At 38.8% G+C, this 14528-nt stretch overlaps 1 protein-coding gene across 9 annotated transcripts in view; it reads right to left on the bottom strand.

Annotated features, from left to right (window-relative positions):
• The window catches only part of HIVEP2 (HIVEP zinc finger 2), a 191988-nt gene that overhangs the window by 128461 nt on the left and 48999 nt on the right, over positions 1–14528 (bottom strand). Inside the window, exon 1 of one of the 9 annotated variants that reach the window (XM_072719572.1) lies at positions 1656–1863. The exons of 7 other annotated variants lie outside the window; for them this stretch is intronic. The gene's annotated coding sequence lies outside the window, so the exon portion shown is untranslated. Of the gene's footprint in view, positions 1–1651; positions 1864–14528 lie in introns of those variants that run through there. One more of the 9 variants, XM_072719592.1, reaches the window with a different exon arrangement.

The following is a 14528-nucleotide window of genomic DNA, read 5'->3' as shown; positions in this document are numbered from 1 at the left end:
CTTACCAAAATTTTAGTGATTTCTTTCTATTTAGATGCATTAAAAGGGCTAAATTCATTCAACAACTAATAACTCAAAACTCATGAAACTTAATTTTAAACTTGCAAATTTCAAATTATAAATTGCTTGTCATGAGTCATACTGCTTATTCAAAAAGCAAGTGTTGGAAAAGAAAGTTTTTTGTAGGTGAGGTTGATAGTGGTACTCATTTTTCTTTCTCCCTCAATCATCTGAATTTAAAATGTCAAAAATTGAAACAATATGACTAGATTGTTGGATAGATTTTTACCATTAGGATAGCTAATTGGAAATGAGGCTATAAAAGTAATTATGTATGCCCATGCCCACTCAGTGGAATTGTAAGAGGCAAAAAGAGACAAAAATCCCTCCTCTAGGGCTTATTTACCCCACACAGCACCTGGTTTAGGGTCCTAGGCTCTGGGATATATTTCTGAATTTGGTTCCTAGGAGGCAGGCCATTAAGAAATTAGTTACAGTGATAAGTAGCCTTGGTAATCTGTACATCAAGGAGCTATGCCTTCATTCTAGGAAATTAAAAAAAAAAAAAAGGAACAAGACTAGCTAAAGCCAAATTAATCAATGTCATTTTTCCATAAAGAAATAGTCTTAAAAGATCAGAAAACCAATTTTGCCTAAATGCTTAAATGTTGTAATTGCTTTACACTAAAAGGAGTGTTTTAATTTTGTATAATTGTCATTTAAAAAACAAAATCATTGCTGAAAGGATAGCCTGCAAACCCAGGCAAAGCAGAGTTAGTTTGATTCACGTGTGTACCTCAGCCCATCTAAATAGAACCTGCTATTCTCTAACTTAGCACGAGGTTAAGAACTACTTTTGCAAACAAAGCACCATCAGGGAAAGAGAGAGAGAGAGAGAGAGAGAGAGAGAGAGAAGAGGAGATGAAAAGAGAAAGAGGCAGGAAAGAAGGAGATAGGAAGACAGGACTAGGAAAAAAAAGTTTAGGAGATGGATTCCCGCATGGGGAAGCAAATGTTGCTGCTGACATGCTGGTGAATCAATCTCCATAGAGAGCTCAGGAGCCTCACTCTCACAGGTGTAAGAAAGACATGGGGAAACAGAAGAAAATGTGAAAACGCTGTGAATACAGTTAAAATCCCTTCCACAGGCATCCACTGGTGCCCAGCTCTACTCCCCAAAGCATGTCGATGTGCGGTGCAGGCAAACTTTCAGAATCCCCTCCAAACACATCCCGCTGCAAGGCAGCACAGATGCCCACGTATCTCTATGAAGGCTGGCACACCTTTCGGTTCAAAGCCCCTAGTGCTACACAGGTTCCTGACAGTCCAGGCTCTCGTGGATGAAATCCCGCTAGCTGATTCGAAACGCAAAAGCCCAACTCATTAAAGAGAACTCGGTGCCTCCCCCGCCGAGCCCGCAGAGCCCTGGGCGCCTCCACAGCAAGGCTCTGACTGCCCGCTTCCTCGGCTTCGGGTCCCGGCGGTGCACCTTTCCCCACACACAGCCTCTCTCTCGGGCTAAGGAACCAGCTGAGCCAGAACTGCTGCCGTTCACAAAAGGAATTCCCCCTCCCTTCCCCTCCTTCTCCCTCCCCTTTCTTCTCTCGTCCCTCCTCCCATCATCCGCTGGTGAATAATAGCACTCTGCTACCTGCCTGGATCAACACCGTGAGCCCCTGTCTTCAAGCATTCAGAGAATTTAACAGCCTGGAAATTCCTGTTGTCCGTTCGCTGAGGTCACAGATAAAGCTAAACAACAGCCGTGGTTCCCATCAATCATAAGTCACTCACTGATAGAATGTATGGTAGGAGACCTGATGTAAGCAAGTCACCAGAGAAAATACCCACTGATGACGCATATCCAGGCATAAAAATAGTTACAGGGCCCTCAAAGGGATTATTCAACAGCCTACATTTAGACTTTCTTACAAGAGACCTGAAGTCAACGTGCTGCAGTTTAATGGCTGGACAGAGTTGAAGTTTTAAGCTTCCTCAACAGACAAAACCACAAATCACTGGTTTAAATAAGTGCCTGCAATAACTTAGTACATTTCAGTTTAGTAAATTTTAACACAACTTTACAAGCATTAAACGGAACCACCAACTATCTTATAAAATGCCACGTAATCTCTTTTATTTGTGTCCTACCTCATATAACAATTCCCTTTTTTTTTTTTTTTTAAAGCAAGCTCTCCAAACCTTGATAATTGGCCCAAAGAAAAACAACATCCATTGCTTTCCAAATCGATGTTAGGAAAATAACACATATTGCAGTTCTGCTTCTAGATCCTTTTAAAACATGTTTCTAAGGACAGCGAAGCTTAATTATATGTTTCACTGACCTTCTGTATGCCGTATTCACAATTATATTTTTCCCGTATTGGTCTGATCCCTTATGGAAATAATTATCACATGCATTAGAGACACCTACTATGTATCTTACACATAGTAGGCATTATTACTGTTTGCCACATAAGCGAATGAATCAATGAATCAATGAAATGCTATGTACAAATATTTTAATTGAGTGACAAGTAACATGGTAACTAAGACTGAAATCCTGGTTTTTTATTTTATGAGGAAACTAACTTTTTACATGTGTAACAATTTTAATAGTTTCAAGTCATCTGTTCTCTTTTTCCTCCCACTCAAACATATGCATAGTTACCCTGCATAGAAAGGGCTTTTCACATAGCTTTCATATTAGAAATGTTGGATTTTTGCACATTTTAATATTTGAATATATAAAAATGTTCCCTTCCTGGTCTCCATTAAGCAAATGTGCTGACACAATGAACAATAAAGGCAACTGTCTATGACATAACCCAAAATTCTGCCCCCGAACTTGCATACCCTACTTGTTAGTCTTCATTATCGATCCTTTCCTAATAGTGGACAGATTTACATTGTTACCCAGTTAAGTACTAGCTATGGAACATCTCTCTGTGAGAGAATTTATCTCGGTGCTTAATAACACTAACTATCCTACCCCCAAAATTGGCAAATACCTATTAGCAACATTGCCATAACTTTTGACAAATGTAAGGGCTTTATTCTACAGGGTACACTTCCAGCAACAGTAACCAGATGACATTTTTCTTCCTATACTGATAGGTTCTACATCACTTTCCTCAAGTATGATAACACTGCTATAAATACAAGTGAAAATTATTTTTAGTACTAAGATTTCGCAAAGCATTCACGTTTCTCTCCTGTGCATATGTGTCAACAGTATGTGGCCTAGTTTAAAGAATCTAAGCGGAAATGTTCACTAGTGCCCTCTAGTTGAGCATTGCTAAGGCAATTTTGAAGAAACACACGTGTACTTTACATTACCCACTCACAAATATTGTAAAAACCATCAACAGCTCTGCAATTAATTATTCACATAAAAGGTAGAATAATAAAACAAATTAAATCTAGGGTCTATTTTATTTTGTAAGGTTTCATTGTTCATTTTTGAAAATGCATAAAGAAAAAAAAATTTTTTTAAGATTTTATTTATTCATTCATGAGAGACACAGAGGGAGAGGCAGAGACATAGGCAGAGGGAGAAGCAGGCTCCGTGCAGGGAGCCCGATGTGGGACTCCATCCCGGGACTCCAGGATCACACCCTGAGCTAAAGGTAGATGCTAAACTGCTGAGCCATCCATGCATCCCAAGAAAAAAAAACAATTTTTTTTAAGGGGAAAAAAATCAAACAGACAAGATAATAAGACATATTTGTATTTGCAGAAGAAGAGAGAATGTACTTAACTGACTCAGAGACCAAAAATGTTTCATGAAATTTACAGAAGTTCATGTTTTTAAATAGCTCAAAAACTAGACAGGGCACTCAGAAATAATCAGGTTTCATCGTGCATCATACATTTGACAGCCTTCTGTCATAGTGATCTATGATGGTCAGGTCTGAATTGAGGACCTCAGATAATTTCAAAACAAAGCCAATCTCCAAAGCTGGCACTGTTTAAAATTGCACAGACAAAACCTATCAATCCAGAGATCACAGATTGAATTCCATAAGAAATTATTTCCATCAGCACTCCTGGTTTTGGTAATTCCACGCCTATTAAAATTTACTATCACCAGCACAACTGATTTTCTTTTAAAGAAAATGGAACTTCCTCACCCTAGAGTAGAACCTGTGGTACCATTATAATTAGTTAAGTCTGTGATATTATTTTCTGCTGCAACAAAGAAGCTAAACACTACTTGATATTAAGAAATGCCAAAAACTATGTCAAGGGGCACTGCTAACTTTTATCTTTTAGAAATATTAAACAGCACAATCACCTGTTTACTAAATTAGGACCAGATTATTTAATGATCTGGACAGAACTGGGGATTGGTTTGGGGAGCATCACTGAAGACAATGTAGCAAAAAAAAAAATCTGCTTTTTCAACATTAGGCTCTTTCTAAAAGCCATATTTATATCCTCCCTCTATGTCACTATAGAATACCAGGATAATAAATCTTTTTACATGCTGTGGCTCTATTAAAAAAAGGGAAAATGCATCCCTGGTTCACTATCCTGGGCCCAGCCTAGGACAGACCTATTCCATTCAGACTATAAGGTTAATTCGCCCTTCCAGTCTCAATATTATTGCAGGATTCTGTTTATTTTTAATTTACTTAATCACATACTTAAAATGTCTCATTGTTTAACAGCAGACTTTTCCACTTAACAGTTATGATTGCTTTCTGAAGATTTTATGACTTGTAGTCAATTAAGCCATTGTCTTCACCCTTTCCCACCATGCAACACACCCACATGAGCGTGTGTGAGCACACATACACACACACATATACACACGTACAACCTTTTCCTTACACCTAATCTCCTTTGATGAGGCCAAACTTTCACCAAACACATATAAGAGTCATCTTTAACTTCTCCTTGCTCTCAGCTCTAATCCAAAAGCTGGACAATTTTACCCAAGTTATGCCCTTGTCTTTCTTCTCTCCAACTCCACCACCATGACCTCAGTCTTAGCTTTCCATGTACTTTGCCCTAGGTAAATACAATAACTATCCTATAATACTGCAAGTAACCTTTATAAAACAGAAATCTGACGATAGCACTCATCGGATTAAACCTTTCAATGGCTCCTGGCTGCATCATATGAAGTCTTGCATCAGAGAACATCTTACATGATCATAATTATTCATTACGTGCCTAAACTCTATTAGGTTTGAAGCTGCTTGAGATGAGACTGTGCTTTGTTGCTTGTTGCATCTCCAGCTCCCGAGTGAGTGCCTGCATTTGCTGAATTGAAGTGGACCAAATGGTAGGACAATGCATTGACAACAACTCCAAATGTAGTTCCAGTAGACTACATAAAGAGACAGCATGGCAGACCAATGGGTTCAACCCACAGCTATCCTAGGCAATTACATAACCTCTTTAAATGTTAGGTTCCAAAAAAATGGTGTCAGGATTAAAAAGAATAGTATATATTATGTGCCTAAGACAACAGCTGGCACACACTGAGAAGGTACTAAATAAATGGTAGCTATTATTATGTCTTAAGTAGAAATGTATAACAATAATTTCATCTCCAATGATTAATTGTACATACATACATATATCAGACAACAATATTATCTGTTTCAGGGTTTCAGGGCTGTTGACTAGACACATATCTATATAGCTGTCTAGGGCCATACGTGTAGCCAGTAACCATACGCAGCTGGTGTGACAGAGGAACTGATTTTTTAATCTTAATATAATTTAAACATAAATAGCCCCATGAGGTCAGAGGACTCCCTTATTGAACTGCGAAGATTTACTGCAACTCTGATATCAGTGGTTTCCCCAATTAGGTGCTGTCGCCTCTCCTTCCAAGCAAATCAGTTTTTTTGTAAAGTTCAAGTATCAAGGTCAATACTTCTCCTGTTAAAGAAATCAGACCCCAAATAATTCACTCTATCCAAAGAGATTAAGTCCTAAAGTATGAGAAGATCCTATAAGAGTTCCACACGGAGTATTCATGTTGAGTGAATGATGGTGTCATTTAAAGAAACAAATGAAGAATACAGTTCAGAGAATGGAACCCCCACCACAACACAGAGAGAAAGATTACAGTGGCAAGTGCACAGGATTTGGGAGCCCAAGACCTTCCTTCAAACTCCAGCTCTGCCACTCACACATTCCATGAGATCTCGTGAAATTCTTTTGACCTCCTATCTGTCAAATAATGGTAATATTAAGACAAGTCACAAATATCTGTAATAATTGGAGGAGATAAATCAGATATATAAATAGCAGTGCAAACGGTGTAACTGAGAAAGTTATAAAAATAACATTTAAATCTCTACCTCTGTATTATAGTACATAATGTCCTATAAATATGAGGTGTACTGTACATGAGTCTTGACAATTTGGGTAAATGCCTATAGGGAAAGAATGATTATTACAGGGATGATTACACATCCACTTATAATCTATAATAAAAGGATTCATTAATTCATTGTGATCAATAACTGTAGTATACAATCTATCTGACACCAACATCGGGTAACGTTGAAATTTCCTTTCAAAGGGTGCCTGGTGGCTCAGTTGGTTAAGGATCTGCCTTTGTCTCAGATCATGATCTCAGGGTCCTGGGATGGAGCCCCATGTCAGTCTCTGCTCCTCCCTCTTCCTCTGCCCTTCCCCCTACTTGTGCTCTCTCCCACTCTCTCTCAAATAAATAAATAAAATTTTAAAAAAAAAGAAATTTGCTTTCAGATATACGACCTGTCTCCTTTATTATACCACATGTGCTAAAGGGACAGGATCTGAGGCCCTCAGCAATATTTGGCAATAATGCTTCATTTCTGTTCTGTATTTTCACATTCTTAAAGTCATCTTCAGGACAACTCAAGATAGACCAATAATTTTATTATTCCCATTTTTCAGAAAGGCAAAGAAATAACATGGTTAGTAGGTAACACTATCACGTCGATAACTCCATGTCTAGAGTTCTTGACATTATACTGCAGGGAAATCTCCAAAAGAGAATCCAAATTTGTGTTCATCTGCCCTCACAAGAAGAATTTTAACAAAATATTAGGTATCACACTAGTACCTATTATCATGTACTGTAATAATATAGAAGGTACAGAGTTAAATGCTACTTTTATAACTTTCTCAGTTACACCATTTGCATGACTATCATGTGTGTATATAATACATAATTTAATATTGGTTAATATTAATATATAATTTAATAGTTTTAAAAAGCATTTCTCTGCACACTCAACTGATCCTTATAACACCTTACAAAGAAGGTAAGCATCAGGTAGTATGATCCCCATTTACAAGAAAGAGGGGCTTGGCGAGTCCTTGACCCTGGACCCTGCCTTTGCGGTACAATGAGAACAAGGATGTTTGTACTTGGGCTGCAGGTCCACATGTACTGCCAAGTAGCTGAGTAACTTCAGGTAAGTCACTCAACCTCTCTGGACCTCACAGAATGTGAGTCTCTCACAGATATCACCCTGCTGTTAAATTGCTGTCATTCTGCAACTCAGCTACCTCAGAAACATTGCAGAGACAAGGCTCCAGATGGTCTAAAATCTCGCTGATTTTCCATCCCCTCTCATACATCATCCTGCCTCTTCAGATATCTCACTGCTTTTTCACAGTTGAACAAACTGGACCTAATTAAGGAGTTCATTCTATTTGTTTGTTGGTCTATCTTGAGAGAGCATTAGGCCCCACTTACTCTTTGATCACTTGGCTTATGTACAGCCAGCAAAAACATTCTTCTACAAGAAAGACTAGCAAGACAGACATGCACAGGCACAAGGATCCCAGGGAAGAGGTTGTGTCCTCCTCTTGTGGCTCTCTCACTTCCCTGCTACACTTTCACTTCTTCGGGGTTGGAAGGTACCTGTTTGTTTTGATGGCATGTAATATCTTTTTCATTTTTATTTTTCAAAGGGACAGTACCAAACCTAAGGTTAATAGGAAGACGAGTTCTAGCATCTAGGTCCAGGGACAGGGTCACAATTGCTTTAAAAGCAATTTAAGTGGTCCCACAAGAAACTTTCTACCATGAGTGGAGGGTAAGTCCAGAAAAGAAAAAGTCATGGCTGAGGGAGCTTAGCTGACGGCAGCACTCAAGGACCCACATCCACACAGACCCCCTCTGCTGGCACAGATAAAGCTCTTCCTACATCTCTGCTGAAGCAGGTGCCAGAGAAATAAGCAACCTGACCCCCTGAAGAGTCTTTGGAGCCTGGCAGTAACCTGAGCTGCTCTAGGTTATTTTTACTGAGAGCTAGTGGTTCTTAAAGGGACTGTGGTCTACGTGCACATATCCAGACACAGAATGCAAATCAATGGAAAGACCAATGTGATGTCCCTATCTTAATTAAATGTGGCTTATCGAAAGGATATAACAAATCAATGAGAAAATATGTGGGCAATATTTTAAAGGACTCGATCGTAATATCCTATGATATAGCATCATAGTTTTAAACAATGGATATGCTGAATAAATACCCCAGACCCCACTGGTTTAAAGTGTAACAAGAAAGCAGGCTCTGTCCTGAGTGCTGGACTGCCACTTAAGAAGGGACTGAAGGGCAGAGACTGAGAGGTTGCCAGCGCTGTGCTCAACAGTTATCACCCTTTTTCGATGCTCACTGTGCCCTTACAAGTATAATCGCTGTACAAGAAGGAAAGTGGAGCTCAGGGAGCCTTCATCACTCACTCAGGAGTTAGGTAATGGCCAGTTGCGGGCCCCCTTCCACCTTCTACCTGCGCGGGTGAAGATGCGAAGATTTGGAAAGCAAATACCCCATTCAAAAACAATTCTTGTGGAACAACCAGTCCTTTCATTCCCTGCCCCACATCCCCAAACTGGCCAGGGAGGAACAGGAATAATCCAGTAACTAGGAAAGTGGGATCTGGAGTCACAAGCACCCAGATTTGCAAACCTGCTCTACCACAAATCCACTGGGTGACCTTGGTCAAGTCAGGTACAGTTCCCGAGCCTCAGAGACAGTAAGAGTAACACTGGCATCATCAGGCTGCTTATGGAGATTAAATAAGATCATCTCTTGAGTTATGTATTTGGAACAATGCCTACACATGGTAAACAGTTGCTAGTATTAGTTCTATCCATATTCCTATCAGGCAAGTGTGTAATTCAAGTTGCCTTGAAATTTGGTGATGTCTAGTCACAGGCATCAGCTAGTTGTTAGGCAGGTACCTTGCAGACGTGCTCTCCAGCGCTCACAAGTTTGTCAGGCAGGTAATTCTACTCCCTTTTGCACATGAGGGACACGGGGCTCAGAGAAGCAGAGCTCATTGCCCGAGTAAGTGACAGAGCAGGGATTTTAACTTGGTGCAACTTCAAAGCCAGGATTCCTTTTACTCCATTGAGAAACAGGGAACAGCATGGAAAGCAAAGGGAAGAATGCTCAAGAATAACAACTTTTCCCCCAAGTCAGTCACATAACCTCTCAACTAGTTTCACCTTCCAGCTATGAATGCTTTTGGTGTTTGGTCTTATCTCTGCAGCAAACTACACATCCAGTACTGATCTACAGGCAATTCTACAATAATAATAGAGTTTTCTGTAAACCCATTAAAACTATATAAAGTGCCCACTTCTGAACCACAGATCTTCAGAAAGTCACAAGCCCCAGATAATATAAATCATGAAAAAAAAATACAAATGCTTACTACTTCATAGTTCATAAAGCATTTTCGCAAACATCAGCTCATGGAACCAACCTATGCAGCAAGGTAGTATGTAACTGTTCCTCATTGGTAAAGAAATTGAGGCACAGGTTAAAGCAAGTGGGGTTGTAGCCCCATAATCAGGAAATAGGAGAGTCAGGTTTGAATACCTAGGTTTCCTGGTATCATATCTATATTCCAGCCATTATGCTGTATCTATCTCTAGAAGAATATCAGCCTCTTTTCTTGGGTGCCCTGCTATCCTTAGAAATATATTATACCTTGATATGATATATCATATCATATTATTAGCATCTCTTTCTGTCTTTCAGTGTACTATATTTTGGTGCTTTGAAAGACAGGTGCTCAAAAATATAGTTTCAATTAACTGCTGCACTATTTCCTCGTATGGCATGATATCTCCCCAGGAAATCCAAGTCAACAGTGTCACTTCTCAAAGCTTGTGTGTCTAGGGCACAGAGCCACATCCTACTTATCATCATAGAGTCTGAAATGTCTTACTGCATTTAGTAGTAGGTATTTAAAGATTTAATTAAATAAGGCTCAAGAGTACTATAGTTTTATTTTTTAATTTTTATAATTTTTTTCAGGAGTACTATATAAAATATGGATGTTCATATCTTGAATAACCTTTGGTGTTAATTTGGGTACTTTTGACAGAAAATTTGGCAACAGAATTTAGAATAACAGTTACTAAATGTCTACAATGTGCCTCACACTATTTCAAGTGCTTTAAGTTTATTAATTTCTTAATTTATTTGTTCCTGGCAACAATTCTATGGGTAAGCACTATTACTGTTCCTGTTTTACAGATGAGGAAACTGAGTCACAACTTTTCTAAGAGTATAGAGCTGCTAGTGGTACGGCAATAACTTGAATCCAGAGCTTCAGGCATCCAAAATTCAGATCTCACTTAATCTTCACAACAATGATGGGCAGCAGTAGTAAATCATCTTGGAGATTGAAGGCTGCCTTGATAATACCCTGGTGTAATCTGATATTCAGGAGAAAAAATAAAATTATCCAACTTACTTGCTTAAAATAACAGTCCTGTTCCATAACCAAAACTTATCATAAGTAGTACACCCATCACATTACAATTTAAAAGGTTGTTGGAAAAATAAAATTTGTAACTACATTTTAATTTTAATATGTGTAGTTTGAATATATGGCCAACTTAGCTCTTCGTGGAATTTGATACTTTTTGCATATAATCTTATATCCTTCACATTGTTTTTCATTTGTGATCTTAAAATTGCTGTGATTCTATCTAGCATCCTTTGAAAGTTGCCTTTTAAAACAGAGATTTGTGGACAGATTACTTCAGAACTTAGTCTTATCTCTTTTCTTGACTTCATTCATCTTCTTTTTTCCTTATCTTCTTTTCTATTTTTCCTTTCCTTCTGTTTATTTTATTTCTTTGTCATAATGACTTAGGGTGGTGCCCATTAGTAATCTTCCCAAACTAGAAGCTCTACCGTGGGTTTCTCAAGAGGAGTCCATAAACAGCCGCATATACCATTAGCACCAGGGATGGGCCCCCGAATATGCATTCTCAGCCAGCTGGCCAGGTGAGTTCTCTACATCCTGTGATAAATCAGAGGATTTTCAATCTGCCAACTCCTACAAGTAGTTCTTCTGCTGAAGGCAGAATATACATTTAGCAATGTGTATATGTTAGTTTTATAAAAATGTAAGCTTCACTCTCTAGACCTTAGTGTCACACAACACGCATTTTATGTACTAAATTTAAAGCAAAGATTTTAGCACATTCTATTATTTATTTCAGTGTGTAGCAATGAAGAGACATAACAAGTGACTGTTGGATCAAATGAGAACTCCAAATGGATCAAAGGAGGCCCAAAAATGTAACTGCTTAAAGGGACATGTTTCGACTGAGGCTGCTGAAGCAACAGTTTTTATTTTCAGCATTTCATTTTCGTGTAAAACCTGACCATTTGGGTTCCTATATTTATTCTGTATTGTCTAAAACCAACTTTATTGAACCAGCTAAGAACCAACGGCTGACATAGGAATGCAAAGTACGGCATACGAAGTAAGAAAAAATTTTTTAAATGGCTGACAGGAGAAAAAAATATATGAAAATTCTTCAGAAAAAAAAAAAGAAATAAAATTCTTCAGAAGTCTTCATTTAATGAAAAATAGGTATTGACTCATCAGGAGGTAAGCTAAAACTTAAAATGTGACCTCTTTCAAGAGGTGCTGGGCTTAAAGTGTTGATCATTCTTCACAAAACCTCACAGGGAAATCCAATCTACTTGGGTCAATATGACAGGCTACTCCAGTCAGTATTCTTGTCAAATCACCTAACCTGTCACATTCACATTCTATTCTTTTTCAGCTTCGCAGAGACACCCACTTCCTCAACCCCACCTTCCCAACAGTTGACCCTCTTCCTCCTCCCCTCCTATCTCTCTTCCTCCAGGCCTTTCCACTCCCCCTACTCCTTCTTCTCCTCCAGGCTTTATTTCACTGTCCTGTCTAGATCCCCCTGTGAATCACTGCACCTTTGCCTTGCCAGCATCTTCACTCATTTGTCACCGTGCCCTTCACTATTCTCATCCTCAAATGGATCACTACTCTGGATCACCGAACCTTCCATTCCTCTGCCTGTTCAGAGTGGCTGGGGAAAATCCACTATTGAGACAAGAGCTACTTCTGCTGAGCCTTCTGACAACAAGCATCTTTATCTCTTCATGGTCTGGTCAGTTCGCTCTTCCTCTGGTCACCATTTTCTTCAATATTATCCAGTTTTTCCAGACAAATGACTGCTATATATATTCAAGTTTTCAAGTAAATATTTCCTTGAAACTTAAGCTTAGTAGCACACCTCCCTATCCTACCCTCTTTTTTGCCCCAACCGGTGCTTCTGAGAGCTCAGAGAACTTTGGCCACTCCAGGATTCTGCGCAATCAGTAACCATCTTGCCTTTATTTCAGCTATCTTTCTCTGTCCAGTGCCTCTCTATAGTCAGCACAGATAAAAAGGTTCACAGCCATTTAAAAATGCTCTCTGGGCCCCATATCTTGCTCTGTTTATCATCTCACTCCTTCTAAGCATAGCCAAGCTTTTTGAAAGAGTAGTCAAAGTTAGAAACTTCATGAGGGCAGAAAGTATGACTATATTGTTCTCTAATTCCAGTGCTAGAATAGTTCCTGGTAGGCTCTCAATAAATAATTTTCATTGTTTAATGCTAATGCTGCAAAAAGAAAGAAAGCCCAATTGAATAAATTGGACAAAACATGTCAATAGGTATTTTATAAAGAGAACCCAATAGCCAAAATAGCTGAAATGGCACAGCTTCATTAATCATAAGAGAAGTGAAAATTAAAATTACAAGGCTATACTACTAAATATTTAAGCACCTGAATGGCCAAAATGAGGAAGATGAGAATATTACACCACAGTGGGGGCAGTTGGGACCCTCAGACGTTATTGGAGGGAGTATAAATTGGGACACCCACTATGAAGAAGTGTGTGGTAGTTAACAACTCATGCCAAATATAGGCAAGCCCTAGGATCCAGCAGCTCACCCCTAGGTATACACCCAACAGATACATACTAAAATATTCATAGAAACATTATCTGTAATCGCCAAAAGCAAAACCCAAATTCATCAATGGTAGAATGAATACATTGTGTTACATTCATACAATTAAATTCTATACAATGAGAATGATGGTTACATACAAGAACATGAATAAAGCTCACTAACATATGGTTCAGTGAAAGAAGCCAGACACAAAAGAGAACATAGCATATGATTCCACATACATAAAATACAAAAATAGGTAAAACCCATATGACATTAAAAGTTAGACAGTAGTTACCCTTGAGTTCCACTGTGACTGAAGAATGACAGAAGTAGTTTCTTGGAATGCAGAGTGTTGTATTTGATGATTTACTCTTTCATTTGTAAAAATTCACTCTCTTGGATATGTACATTTCTGAATATATATTACACAATTTTTTAAACCTAAATATATTAGGATGCCTGGGTGGCTCAGCAGTTGAGTGTCTGCCTTCGGCTCAGGGCATGATCCCACAGAGTACCCGGATCGAGTCCCAAATCAGGCTCCCTGCATGGAGCTTGCTTCTCCCTCTGCTTATGTTTCTGCCTCTCTGTCTCTCATGAATAAATAAATAAAATACTTTTTTAAAAGTTTTTTAAACCCTAAATATATTGATTTGCCCTGATCCTCTTCTTATTTAAACATTCTTGATTTCCTTCTCTGTGTAACTTTCATAGACTCCAAGGTCCTTGAGGCCAGAGACCTTGGATTCTGTAGTTCTTACACAGAACTTAGCACCCACCAGCTCTCCAGCAATGATCCTGAACAAATGAATGAGTACACTGCCTCAGCTCCACTGACAAATTCTATTCTCTTTACATGCTCTTGATTCCAAAATCAGCATTTTCAGTTTCCTGCTGGACTCCAGACCTCAAGATCTGCCTACAGAACAGTGCAGGGATAATAATCTCAAATAAATTGAGAACTTGCTTTGAGTCAGGAGCTTTACACATATCTCTTTTACCCTTCACCAATGGCCTACAAGCCAATAATTACTACTCCTACTTTACAGACCAGGAAACAAGAACCTCAGAGGTTAAGTAACTTATTTTAAAATAGTTGGGGAAGCAAAGTTGAAATTCAGATCTTTCCTATCCCCCAACCAGTGATCTTTCCCATTGACCACATATGACCATGGATGTAAAACATAAGTCATCGCTTTTCTCAAAGGCTTGCTTGTGTTCCTCCTATATTCTCATCCTGGGCAATGTTATCACTACTCACCTTGTCATCCAG

Source organism: Vulpes vulpes, chromosome 1 (assembly GCF_048418805.1).
Source record: "Vulpes vulpes isolate BD-2025 chromosome 1, VulVul3, whole genome shotgun sequence".
Taxonomy (NCBI): domain Eukaryota; kingdom Metazoa; phylum Chordata; class Mammalia; order Carnivora; family Canidae; genus Vulpes; species Vulpes vulpes.
This window is presented reverse-complemented; position numbering and strand designations above follow the sequence as displayed.